The sequence below is a fragment of the Myxocyprinus asiaticus genome, chromosome 24 (assembly GCF_019703515.2).
Source record: "Myxocyprinus asiaticus isolate MX2 ecotype Aquarium Trade chromosome 24, UBuf_Myxa_2, whole genome shotgun sequence".
Taxonomy (NCBI): domain Eukaryota; kingdom Metazoa; phylum Chordata; class Actinopteri; order Cypriniformes; family Catostomidae; genus Myxocyprinus; species Myxocyprinus asiaticus.
Window position 1 is genome coordinate 25411414 of NC_059367.1, and position 14318 is coordinate 25425731.

Below are 14318 nucleotides of genomic sequence, written 5' to 3' on the forward strand. Positions count from 1 at the left end.
TGTAGACTGCTGAATTAATTGAGTCTGTTGCAAAACACTTGGTGTGCTGTGGGGCTCTGAACAAAATTTTTGTGAGTTGTTCCATCTGTTAACAGTGGTCCCTTGAGTATACTCTAGACATAACTACTTGGCTGGTCTTCATCTTTGATTTGCCTTATCTGCCATTTATCTTTATTTAGTAAAAACTAAGGCTGCATACAGAATAGAATACTAGCTTACTTCTTATTGTATAATGTATAGTACTGTGTACAGCGCCTACAACAGATGCAGCCTTTGAGAATGTGCAAAAAAAAAGAAAAGAAACAGATACTGCCATTTCATGCATTAGGCGGTGCAGGAGAGACCTGTTTAGTAGGTGATGGTCGTGATTCAGTCTTTGAAAAAACACAAATCGCTAATGGTTTAATGAGTCCATCATTTCTTAAACTGGGTCTTTCTATATAGCCAGGTTGTCAGTAGAAAACTAAAGTGAGAACAAAAATATCACTGAGACAAATCAGCAATGCCAATACATGATAAAATTGTTGACTTTATATAATTGACTAAGTATAATGTATAAAAAGTCTACTATTTTTTTTAATGGTAAGTGTAACCGTAGGTATTATTCCACAGTAAACTTTTCAAAAAGTATATGCTACATCATTGTCACATGATCTCATTACATTGCATGTGAGTGTCGCTATCATCTATGAAATAAAAATATTTATTAGTTATTTTGCATTTTTTATTTGATTTTCTTTAAAAATATGAACTATGAACATATCATCTCAAAAACAAGAGCAAAGTTCACACTTCGCACTGTTTGTAGAGCAAGAGCTGTAAGGGATCAATAAGAGTGGATTTCACTATTAAAGACCCTGTGTGTGTGTGTGTGTGTGTGTGTGTGTGTGTGTGTGTGTGTGTGTTAAATCCTTTTTTTATCTGTTATCTAGCATTTGATATGTTTTATGAACTTCATTCTGTATATGGGTTTAGTGCTGCAGACAATGTAATGATATGAAGCTATCAGATATATGTCCCTATTCACTGTCTCAGAAGTGAGTGTTGCTTGCTGTGTTACAATTAAGAAGTGATTTTTGATGGAACACCTCCCCCCTGAGATTTTTTAACGTGAAGTAACAACTTCAAAACTTGAAACAGACAATAAGAGAGCTGTATAATCTAACGCAGGTACTGTATCCTAGCAGTGTGTTTGTTGTGTTATGATATCCTGTGCTTCAGTATTAATTATTTGACAAATGTACCAAAAAACTGTGTGTGTGTGTGTTTATATATACTGTATATATGAATCGGGAAAACATGCCATCATTAAAGTAAAAAATAAATAAAAAATAATTTATTTTTTTTTGCAAATCAAATCCTGGATGGTACACTTTAATAAAATGATTACAATTCAGATTTCTGACACAGGCTTGACTACAGCGTCAGACTTCCAGTGTTGACTGAGCTGATCAGGAAAACAGATAAGAAAGACACCGTCGATATGCTTGCGTCTGGACGTTTCCCCAGTGCTGAGCTGTTAAGACTGGGGGAAACGGATGGCTGTTTTTAAACAAGTTAGTCTACAAATACAGACAGGGGAATAACTCACAATTGTCACTGTTGCTCACAACATAGTCTATGGGGATTCATAATTTCCTTAACAGATACAGTCAATGAATCACACTTGATGTGAAGGAAAGCCTTCATTTATAGGACATTTATGGCCACATCATTTCTGTGTTCCTAAAAAGTTTTTCCACTTTGTTCAGTTCTCTTTCAAACATTCGTTCAGTAACTCACTATGGGAAAAACGCAGCATGCTTGAAAACCATGGAAACAATTTTCTAACACCACGTCTGTCCAAGGACAAACAAGTCACAGCAGTGACCAGGAAGCCCCGCCTTCCTGATATAAGCCGCTGTCACCTGCCTTTACGTCATTCTCGTTCTCGTTCTTGTTCTCTTCCCCATGAAGATCGAGTTGGAAGCAACCCCTTAGCATTGGAATTATTGCCTTTAACCGTTTTCAAGGACAAGCCATCGAGGTACGTCACTGTAGAGCCGAGGAGGGCGGGGCCGGGCTGGAATGACGCACGCCCGGTCCCCAATCAGCCTGATGGGGCGCGTGAGGGATAAAGGCGGCCGGGGACGACAGTTCGAGAGAGAGAGAATTACAGGCAGCTGTACTGTATGTTTATAGTTGTGTGTTTTGTTTAAGTTGTTTATTAAATTATTACTTATATTCTTAAGCTGGTTCTTGCCTCCTCTTTTCCACTGAACCCCTTACACTGGTGCCGAAACCTGGGGAGGAGGAGGGATTCCTGTCGCAGAGTCCTCGACACTGCCGTCCACCCAGGGGAGCGCCGCTGCCATCCGACGGGGGACGGAGTAGCCCGACCACCCGGAAGCAGGGAATGGCCGCCGTCCACGAGGCGAGTGGGGACGGGACTCCCCGAACACCTGGAGCGAGGGAGCCGCTGCCGGGGGCGGAGGAGTGCCCTGCCGTCCCCTGGGAATGCGGAGGGGTCGAGAGAAGACCGCCGTCCACGGGGGGAGGAGGGAAGCAACTCCCCGACCGCCTGGAGTGGTAGGGCCGCTGCCAGGGGCGGAGGAGTGTCCCCACGGGACGCCGGGAACGCGGAGGGGCGTTCTGTCCGCTGGGGGTCGGAGGTCTGACTCCGGTCCGCCCGGGGAGGAGCGGCTGCCGTCCGCCTGAGAGGGTTCAGGAGTGATCGAGGACCACGCCACGGCGCATCAGAAAACCGGTGAGTTTTTTTTTCTCTCTCTCTCCTCTCTTTCTCTCTGTCGCTCCGTGTTGGCCTTTCCCTCGCCATTTTGTTTTGTTGTTTTTTCCCCTCCTGTCTCCTCCCAGGTCGAGGAAGGCGGGGATGACCCGCCGGCAGTCGGGGCGTAAGGCACGCCCCCCCCCGGAGAGGGGGGGGGGGGATGTATGTCATGCTGGGGGCTCCCCGGCCTGAGGCAACGCTGGGAGGAGTGTAGAGCCGAAGAGGGCGGGGCCGGGCTGGAATGACGCACGCCCGGTCCCCAATCAGCCTGATGGGGCGCGCAAGGGATAAAGGCAGCCAGGGACGACAGTTCGAGAGAGAGAGAATTACAGGCAGCTGTACTGTATGTTTATAGTTGTGTTTTTTGTTTAAGTTGTTTATTAAATTATTACTTCCGGTTCTTGCCTCCTCCTTTCCACTGAACCCCTTACAGTCGCCAAATACGGTTAAAATTTTCAAAACTGTAATTGTCCGAGATTTACCAGCACGTTATGGTGGGTAATCTCCCTATCGTCTCTCTGCACGTCATAGTTGGTGATATTACGGCACCGTCAAGGTGTTATTTATTGTTCTTAGTTACGATAAATAAAAGAGAGAAAGAGTGAATTCTGCCTCGAACTAACACATTGCGGTGAGTCAGGAGGATAATCACTGGACCAAGGCCACTACAGCATGAAGCGGAGCAAAAGTGAAACCTTCTCGCATGTGTGCTTGTGGGGCCATGATTTCGGCTCCCCTTCCCTGACACCCGTGGATCTTGACCTGATTGAGATGTGCCGTCAGTGAGCAAGAGGTCAAGCGGCCGGCTCGCTGTTCAGGCGGAGAGCTGGCATGCATGTGCAGTCCACACCTGGGTACCGTCCGCGATAATAAGCGTTTATCGGTTGCAGTTCGCTGTGAAACCACCAAATTTCAACAATGTGTTAATGTCAACAGCGGAAGGGGAATCAGCTCTGATTTTAGAGGAAGAAATTGCCTCTTTATTGAGCAAAAGAGCAATACGAGTGGTACCGGCGGAAGAGAGCCATCAGGGGTTTTACCCACGGTATTTCGTCATCCCCAAAAAAGGGGGAGGTCTCCGCCCCATCCTGGATTTGCGGAACCTCAACAAACATCTCAGAAAATACATATTCAAAATGCTCACGCTCAAAGTGCTGTCTCTCACTATTCGTCCCAGAGATTGGTTCATATAAGTGGATCTCAAGGACGCATATTTCCATATAGACATTTACCCAGGTCACAGGAAATTCCTGAGGTTTGCCTATCAGGGCATAGCCTATGAATTTTTGAATGTCCCGTTCTGACTTTCAGTAGCTCTAAAAATTTTCAGCAAATGTGTGGAGGCAGCTCTGACTCCCTTGAAGAGAGCGGGTCTCAGAGTGTCTGCACATTTGGATGATCTGCTCCTCTGTGCGTCGTCACGGCAACAAGCAGAGACAGACACAAACATGTTAGTGTCTCATATGGAGAATTAGGGTTTTGAGATAAACCTCACAAAGAGCTGTATGGTGCCATCTCAGGAAATAAATTACCTCGTCTCAGATTGAACTCAGATCTGTATCGAGTGTTTCTTTTGGAGGAATGCATCAGATCGTTTCGCAGTTGCCTATACCTTTTTTAGAGGGGGAGAAAAGTCCCTTTCAGGACATGTCTGCGTCTGTTGGGGTTAGTGACCTCAACAGTTTCGGTCATTCCTTTGGGACTATTTCGAATGAGAGAGTTTCAGCACTGGATAGCAGCACAGCACTTATGTCCTCAATGTCACCTAAACCGAAGAGTGAGAGTGACGTTACAGGGGATACACACTCTCCGTCACTGGAGAATTCACACTTTCCTGCATGGGGGTAATCCCTTTAGGGGCGGCCTCTTTGAGGAAAGTGATATTGACAGACGCGTCACTCACAGGTTGGGGCACAGTGTGCAAAGGCAGAATAGTGAATGGGGTTTGGCCCACATCACTACGAAATGCGCACATAAACTTTCTGGAGTTACTGACAGTGTTTCTAGCATTGAAGCAATTTGTACAGTTCCTTCAATACAATCATGTCTTAGTCAGATCGGACAACACAACAGCAGTGGCATACATAAACAGACAAGGGGGCACCTGATCACTGTGGCTGCACAGCACTGCAAAACAACTGATCGTGTGGAGCAGTGTGCACTTCCTCTCATTACGGGTGACTCACGTCCCGGGCGTAATGAACGTGAGGGCGGATTTATTGTCCAGAGGGAATCTTCTGTACAGGGAGTGGAGGCTACACCCACAGGTGGTGAGTCAGCTGTGGGAGAGATTCGGGCAGGCTGCCGTAGAGTGTAAGTTTATGAAGCGTGCGCGGAGATTACATCCAGTCTCAAAACCGCTGATTTGGAATCTGTCCGTGGTTCTGAGCGCACTCTCACAGCCCACATTTGAACCCATAAAGAGTATTAGCATCAAGCATCTTTCGCTAAAGAAGTCTTTATTGTTAGCTCTTGCTACTGCAAAGCGTGTAAGTGAACTAAATGCTTTGTCGGTTCATGAATCTTGTATGCACTTCGCACTGGGGTTTTCCAGAGTAATTCTTAAGACAAACCCACATTTGTACCGAAGGTAAGCGATTCACCATTTAATGGTAAGGCAGTGGACTTGTTGACTTTTCACCCGCTGCCATTTTCCTCATCAGAGGATAAAAAGCTTCACTGTTTGTGCCCAGTTCGCACCCTGCGTGTGTACGTGGAAAGGATGCGGATGCTGAGAAAGAGTAATCAGCACTTTATATCCTGGGCTGACTCTCATAAGGGCATGTCTATATCACGACAGCATTTGTCTCATTGGGTGGTGGAGGCTATTATATTAAGATATAATACCGCTGGTCTGCAGAGGGCCTGAGAGCTCATTCCACCTTGTGGATGCTGTTTAAGGGCATTTCAGTCCAGGACATTTGTGCTGCGGCAAGCTGGGCATCGCCTCACACATTTGTGAGATTTTACAGACTGGATGTTACAGAGCCTTCACTGGCTGACACAGTCCTTAGCGTGAATAGGTCTGATACTGATGTATAAGCACACTAATACAGGCCCAGTTTTAATACATTAAATGATTTCATTCCATAACAATTCCTTTATGGCAATATAGTTTGGAGATGTTTCATATAATATTTGAGTCAGTCTGCTTCAGACAGCATATCTGCAATCCGGTAGTTGTCCACATCCCATAGTGAGATACTGAACGAATGTTTGAAAGAGAATGTAAGGTTATGTATGTAACCCTGGTTCTCTGATAACAGGAGTGAGGTGTCTCACCACATTTCCCTCCTTGCAGCAGCATGGTGAAGAGATATGCTGAGAATGATGTAAAGGCAGGTGACAGCGGCTTATATCAGGATTGCAGGCTTCCTGGACACTGCTGTGGCTTGTCTGTCATTGGACAGACGTGGTGTTAGAAAATTGCTTCCATGGTTTTCACGCATCAGGTGTTTTTCCCATAGTGAGATACCTCACTCCTGTTATCAGAGAACCGGCGTTACATATGTAGCCTTACGTTTTCCAGTGCCTGTATAGAACATGCACAAAATGAACTTTTACTGTCGTTAGGTTTACTGAATCTTCTCTTGTTTATTTTACTCATAAAATGCATGTAATCAAGCGAACTTATTTTAACTGAGTTGTTTCAAAGAAAAAAGTTTAAACCATTTGTGTTGGGAAAACCAAAAAAGTTTGTTTGGGTAACTGAAACTGGGCAGGGGATTTCTAGTTCCCATTATGCTTTCCTTGGGACTCGATAGGGAGAGTATGTTCAAATGAAGTGCTATTTTAAAGAGGGATACATGTTAGTGTTTAATGTTTTATTTTGTTATGCTGAGATTTAGAAAAATGTCTATTATGTTGGTGTTTTTAGGGTAACCTTTATGGTGAAGAGTGGAGGTTGAGCTTAGGATGAGGATGCATAAATGTGATACATTATATTTAATACATTCTGTGTTGATACGCATTGTACCCTTCCATGGGCCTGACGTCACTCTGCTTACATCTGCTTTCATTTCATGATACAATTTACCGTCCATAAATGTTATTAATGTTGACAAATTTTGCATCTTTTGAAAGGTCTAAGGGTTCAACATCAATATCCAGTTTCTGTTTCATGATAGAAATGCTCCAGCAACAGTAATATAGTTATTTGTGTCAGGAGTACATATCAAAACATGCAAAATCAAAACGGGACTTCATACATTTATTATGAAAAAGTGATCGCCAGATGAATCCAATCTGCCACACTTCGGTAAATTATCCATGACAAGCATCCAGTGAAAAACATCCAATAGCACATTTTGTCCATAAAAGTGATAAATCCGAGAAATATAGATATATTCTCCATTGTTTACATGAGATTTCACCTGAAAGAATTACCCTTCATCATCGTTCTCCAACAAATGATGCAATCTGAGCAGCATTTGTGTTGTAATACCGTATATGATCTTATACATTAGAGTCTCACAGACAAAACAAGCCCGCCTCCAAAATCTGTTTTTAAAAATGGGGCTGTAGTTTTATTCATTATAGCCAAACAGTGCAGCCGGATTTTGTGACGTCTTGTAAGGCGCAGCCTATCATTTTCTCTGTACACCACCAGCCATTGGCCTTGTGATAAACTGTTGACAGACAGAACGTTTAGCCAATGAGAAGACAATTCCAATGATGTGCATGATGTACAGGCTTGAGTTTATTTCTATTCTGCAACGGGGGTTCCACCATTCACCTGCGAGCTATCCTGTGACGCATTTTGTGACGCACCTGTCTTTCAACACAGAAGTTGCTTCTGCATCCTGCAGTGTTGCTGTAGTGTTATTATATTATAAGAACTTATAACTATTATAAGTAACATTGTAAGATACAGGCAGTACAGTATGCAATCAAAATAATCTGTATGGCCTAAAGATTGTTTTTGGAGGCTGATTGTTGTCTGTATGGTCGGCCATCAGTGTAATATCTGTGTATGCATGGAGACAAAAGATTGTTTTTGGAGGCTGATTGCTTTTTGTATGGCTGGCCATCAGAGTAATGTCTGTGTATGCATGGAGACAAAAGATTGTTTTTGGAGGCTGATTGCTGTCTGTATGGCCTGCCATCAGTGTAATGTCTGTGTATGCATGGAGACAAAAGATTGTTTTGGAGAAAAACTTGTGTGCACTATTTGATATTTACCCACAGTTTTAAAATAAAAAATATACAAAAAATTAACATCATGAAATTGTGTCATATTTTAAAATTGAAAAAAAAGATGAATGGTTTAGTAGATGTGGTATATGTTAAAGTAACTATAATAGCTTTCTCTAGCCCTCAGATCATTTTGTAACCAAGTGGCCCTTTGGAAACTCCAAGTGGCCGTTTTAGGTTTTGTCCCTAGTCAGAGACAAAAGCTAGCAGGGACTTCATTTTTTGTTAGATCATCCTCAAATTTGTAACATAACTTCTTTAGACTTGTGACTTTGAGTACATTGTATTTCTGGGTTGCTCTGGCACATTTTTATATTATAGTTTTTTTATGATAAAAATGTTCTGCACAAAATATTTCCATTACTATATAATTCTGCTTTTCCAACGTCCTGGTTACTTGCGTAACCTCCGTTCCCTGATGGAGGGAACGAGACGTTGTGTCGATGTAGTGACACTAAAGGCATACAGGCGCCTCTTACAGGGGGCCCTAGCCTGAGTGATCGTGTCTACCACTGCGGGTGGTAGGCTGCTTAAGTCTTCCGCATCCCGTCCTGTCGCAAGGAGCATGAGGTCCGAGAACCACTTCTGGGTGGGCCAGTAGGGTGCTACCAGGACGACCTGCTCCTCGTCCTCCCTGACCTTGCACAGGGTCTGTGCAAGTAGGCTCACTGGGGAGAACACATATTTGCGAAGTCCAGGGGGCCAGCTGTGTGCCAGCACATCTATACCGAGAGGTGCCTCGGTCAGGGCGTACCAGAGCGGGCAGTGGGAGGATTCTTGGGAGACGAACAGGTCTACCTGTGCCTGACCGAATCAACTCCATATCAGCTGGACCACCTGAGGATGGAGTCTCCACTCTCCCCTGAGGGAAACCTGCCATGACAGCGCATCCGCTGCAGTGTTGAGGTCGCCCGGGATGTGAGTGGCTCGCAGCGACTTGAGGTGCTGCTGACTCCAGAGGAGGAGACGGCAGGCAAGTTGTGACATACAATGGGAGCACAGACCGCCTTGATGGTTGACATATGCTACCGTTGCCATGTTGTCTGTCTGAACTAACACATGCTTTCCCTGGATCAATGGCCCAAACCTCCTCAGGGCAAGCAGAATTGCCAGCAACTCGAGGCAGTTGATGTGCCAACATAGCCACAGGCCCGTCTATGAGCTGGTGGCTGCGTGCCCATTGCATACAGCGCCCCAGCCCGTTTTGGAGGCATCTGTCGTAACCCACCGCCTTTTTTCGGAACAATGAAGTAGGGGCTGTAAAACCCCTTCTTCATCTCGGCTGGAGGGACAGGCTCTATCGCATCCTTCCGAAGGGGGGTAGCGATTTCCGCGCGCAAGGTAGCAGCGTTCTCTCCCTTCACCAAGGTGAAGTGGATGCCGCTGAACCTGGGCGGACGCCTGGCGAACTGAATCGCGTAGCAGAGTCGGACGGTCCGGACCAACCATTGCGACGGGTTGGAAAGTGCAAGCCACGCATCCAAGCTCCGGGCGAGGGGGACCAAGGGGACAATCTCGTCGGACGTACCGGCGGGTGGGGCCTCAGGGCGGACGAACCTGAAGTGCCACGCCGTGTTGTGGCCATGCTGAGTTCAGGGACATCGAAGCACTTACATGGCTCCTTGTGACCACCACCGGAACAGCCTGGGATGGGGGAGGAAGATGTCTGTCCTTGTGACCCGTGGAGACTCTCACATCGGGGGCGGATTTGTGCCACAGCTGGGCACACAGGGGCGGGGAGACCGCCGCTGGAGGGCCAAACCTGCCAAAATGGAATGGTGGGCGGTGGTCGTGATGATGGCCGTGCACACCGGGTATGTGACCCAGGGAACAAGGAAACCGCTCTTTTGCTGAACTCTTGGGTACCGCAGCCACTTGGGCATGCGGCGAAATTAAATGAAAAGGCAACAAAAGATTCTCCTCCCAGCGGGGGATGGAGTGGTCTGCTTACCAGCTCCAAAGCAGTGGGTTTCGTCATCCCTGAGTCGCCCATCTCAGGTGTGCTTCGAAGCCTTTCGCGGGTTCTTGGCGGCCAGCTGTGAGACGGGTGGCGTCTGCTTCCTGTGGTGGGCTCCACGCCGGGGCTGTGCCGCATGGGCGGGCTGCGGCGGAGCCTGTGCAGTCACCGCAGGGGGACGCCTGTTGTGATGAGCTGGTGGGGTGCGGGATCTTGAGCCGCACCGGGGCGGGATGTGCCGGATAGCCTCCGTCTGCTGCTTCACCACCGAGAACTGCTGGGCAAAGTCCTCAACAGTGTCGCCGAATAGGTCAACCTGAGAAATGGGGGCAGCAAGGAACCGTGCCTTGTCGGGCTCTCCTATCTCGACCAGGTTGAGCCACAGGTGGCGCTCCTGGACCACCAAGGTGGACATTGCCCGCCTGAGAGACTGCGCCGTGACCTTCGTCGCCCGGAGAGCGAGGTTGGTCGCCGAGCGCAGCTCCTGCATCAATGCAGGGGCGGAACTACCCTCGTGCAGTTCCTTTAGTGCCTTGGCTTGGTGGACTTGCAGGAGAGCCATGGCGTGCAGGGCGGAGGCGGCTTGTCCAGCGGCACTGTAGGCTTTGGCCATCAGGGATGACGTAAACCTACAGGCCTTGGACGGGAGCTTTGGGTGCCCGCGCCAGGTGGCGGCGCTCTGCGGGTATAGGTGCACCACGAGCACCTTATCCACCGGGGGAATCACCTAATAGCCCCTGGCCGCCCCACTATCGAGGGTAGTGAGGGCAGGAGAGCTGAAAGATTGGGACCGGGCCGTAAAAGGTGCCTCCCACAACCTTGTCAGCTCCTCGTGCACTTCCGGGAAGAAAGGCACTGGGGCAGGGCGTGGCTGTGAGCGGCGCCCCGGAACCAATCATCGAGCTGCGAGGGTTCAGGGGAGAGCGGAGGGTTCCACTCTAGCCCGACGCTCGCAGCTGCCCGGGAAAGCCTGTGACTGGGCAACCGTACCCGAGGGGGGGAGCCCAGCTGAGGCTTCTGCGTCCGACTGGACGAGCCCGCTCTCCGATGCCGCGCTCGAGAGCTCATCAGCTTCGCGGGCTCCGAACAAGAAGTCGAACTCGCCGTGAGACGAACCAGCGGACTCATCCACAAGCCTGATCGGGGCAGACGAGCGTGCTGAGGAATTGCAGGTCCGTGGGGGGATACCCGGTGGAGGTGGTCCCATTGGGGTCCCCAAATCACCCCCAGTGCTAGCCGCGCTGGCCTCATACCCGTAGGTAGAAGGACTGAGGCGGGGAGCCGCTGGGGTGGCATGCTTTCTTACGAAGGCAAGCCGCGACCGCAATGTTGCCATGGTCATGTTCTCGCAATATATTGCTCTTTTAGAGAAATATACTCTTTTATTTCTGCTGAAGCGCCCAGGGGCATTCTCTGCAGTGCACCAGTGCAGAGGAGGGAGAAGACACTGAAATGTGCCATCAGATCCAGCAGATGTGAATGAACAGTCAGCTCAATGAACATCGACCGTTCGGCTCCGAAGAGAAAATCTGAATGAGTGGTTGCATACCAGCTCCTTTTATACCCGTATGTCCGTGGGAGTGGTATGCAAATACTACTCGCCAATTTTCATTGGCCTTTTATCAAAGACCAGAGGTGTTTCGGGCTCCCAAGAGTGACCCCTAGTGTCACTACATCGACACAATGTCGAGTGAGTGACAGATAGGGAACTTTTTGTTAGCTATACGTAAGTTACAACTTAGCCTAGTTGTGGCGTGAATGGGCACTAAGTCACAATTTATGCACTACTAAATATTTGAGCATTGCACCATTAAATTTAGGTAGGACGTATCCCTACGTATAAACTAAATATTTAGAGAAGCCTTCGACCAGGAGTAACAGATGGAATAAAAAAGCAGACTCATTTAATGACATCAATGAGCTCATGTTTTGGTTGGCAGGCTTCAGTCCTTTCGACATATATGATGATGTTGCATAACATGCGTTTAAATTTACGGGAGAAATCATTATGTAAAAAACTTACATCTTCAGCATGATTCAACCAATATAACGGTGCACTTTCCTGTGTATGGTGTCAAGTTTCAACATGAATGAATAAATGTCTAGCCTGTTGTATTAGTATTTATTTATTGTCCCTTATTAATTTTAGATACAGTTATTGAATATTTATTTATATAAGCTAAATATATCATTAATGAAATCTTGTTTTATTACGTATCGTATTTTAATGGGGATGTAATTTATAACAGCTGACAGTTACATGAGCAAACAAGGTTTGAACATCAACCGTAACAAGATCAAATTGAAATTCACGGCTTTTTAAAACTTCTGTGTACAAATTTGAAGGCTGTTTATTGGATAAATACAGGTAAACGTCATATTATGTGACTACGCATTACTTTACGGAGAGCTTACAACCTACTAGTTAAGTCTTGCCTTAAGAACAGGTGGTGCAACCAAATTAAGCACTGACTTACAAACTAACTAGTATTTACTAAGCCCTTAGTGTGAACTTTATGTCTCAACTTAAGTGAGACCTTATGCACAGCTGGTACAACCCTACCCTGGTCACTATAAGCTTTTGTATGGAAAAGTGTAGATGACAGATTTTTACATTTTTGGGTGAACAATTCCTTTAAGCACAGTTGTGTTAAATATTTAGTCTATTTGAAATTCATTTATTTGGATATAGCTCAGCAGTTGGTCCTCATTTTTAAATTTGAACATGCTCAGGTAATTAAAATAGCATCACTAATGCAGCTATTCATCCATGCAGCCTTAAATCCTCATCAATGGTAATTAAACAAGAACAATGGTGTTGAATTATTCAATGCAATTGGAGTGATTAAGTGGTTTTAGTTTCCACTCAGTAGGGTCTTACCAGTCTTCTCCTAAATGGAGTGCTTTGACTTTGGTTTCATATTTCCGCCAATGGGCTGTTCTGTTTCTATGTTACATATTGTAACTTTCACTGCCAGTAAAAGTTTTTCTCAGTCAGGGCAGAGGCATGAGTTGGACTCCTCTAGTATATCATTATTCATTTGTTGTGTGAGGCTTGAGGAATAATAAAGAACTAACTCGACTTCCCCCTCTTAAACTACAAATACTCAGTATGGCACAGCAACAGCCAGATCATATAAAGAAAATTTTGGCTCAACTTTAGCAAAAAATTGCATTAGAAATGCCTCTTATGCTCGGACTTAGAGGTTTTATTTACACAGTCCTCTGAAACAAAGGCTGCATTTTGTGGATTGTGTTTTTTGTTTTGTTTCCTCCTAATCCATCTTCATTTTGTCCAAGGTAAAAATAAAATTAAATCACACTGTTTTACTACACACATTTTTTATAATTTAGTTGCTGTGTCATGCATTAATGATGAACAGTAGGTTTAATTGAGGCTGTGATTTAGAGAGATGGCAGATAATGTTTCCAAGAATAAATCTAAAATGGGTGATGAACTCCTAATAGCTTTGTCTTCGCTTGGCAGACTTTATCTGTTGCTTTTAATTATATGTCGTGGTCTTTATGGCGAAAAGGGAGAAGCTCTGGCGGTAATAAGGTTTGTAGCAACTCATAATGTAATAACTGCGCATAATGTAATAACTGCAAATAATGTAATAAATGTTTATAATTTAACAGTCTTCTTAACACGTAATAATTATTACATTATGTAAGAGCACAAAGTTTTTTTTGCAATATGTAATAGGTTATAACAATATGAGAAATGTATTACATTATGAACTCACTAAAAACACTTTAATTAAAAATGTAATAATTTTGTAATATTTTAATAATTTTCAAAACAAAACAGTAGTATCTTTTTAAGGCATAAAAAGCATTGGTATATAGTACATTTCTTAAACTACCTACAAAATACACCGGATTGAAATATTCAGAAAAACAACATAAGAATTTTTATAAGAATGATTATAAAGAAAAGAAGTATAATACTTAAAGGTTTGATAAGAAGACTTGTATAGTATGATTATAATAAATATAATATTTTGTTGTTATATTATAACAATAATAGTAATATGATTAAGAACACCATGAGCCAAATTTCCTTTTGTGTTCTAGAAGAAGATCTTTTTTTTATTATTATTATTACAATAATAGATAGCACTTTATCAATTGGAGTCATATTGAGCCGTTATAAGAAAAAAAAAACTTTTTCTGTGTTTTATGTTATTTTGAATGAACAAAGTCTCAGCTTTCAAACTATGTCAATTTTATTATGAAATCCAAATAATCAATATTGTTTTGACACTCTTTAATGTGGTGTGTGACAGATTGCGGTATCTGCCTCAGTTCAAATGGCATGTAACTTATTACATTATGTGTAGTTGTTACATTATTCTTTGTTATTACATTTCCTCTGTGTGAATTACATAAAGAGATAAG

At 44.7% G+C, this 14318-nt stretch overlaps 1 protein-coding gene across 2 annotated transcripts in view; it reads left to right on the forward strand.

Moving 5' to 3' along the window:
• Nucleotides 1-14318, forward strand: part of LOC127414598 (breakpoint cluster region protein-like) — an 83316-nt gene that overhangs the window by 24810 nt on the left and 44188 nt on the right. The window contains exon 1 of one of the 2 annotated variants that reach the window (XM_051652741.1): nt 2135-2746. The exons of the other annotated variant lie outside the window; for it this stretch is intronic. The gene's annotated coding sequence lies outside the window, so the exon portion shown is untranslated. Of the gene's footprint in view, nt 1-2134; nt 2747-14318 lie in introns of those variants that run through there. 2 annotated transcript variants of the gene reach the window in all.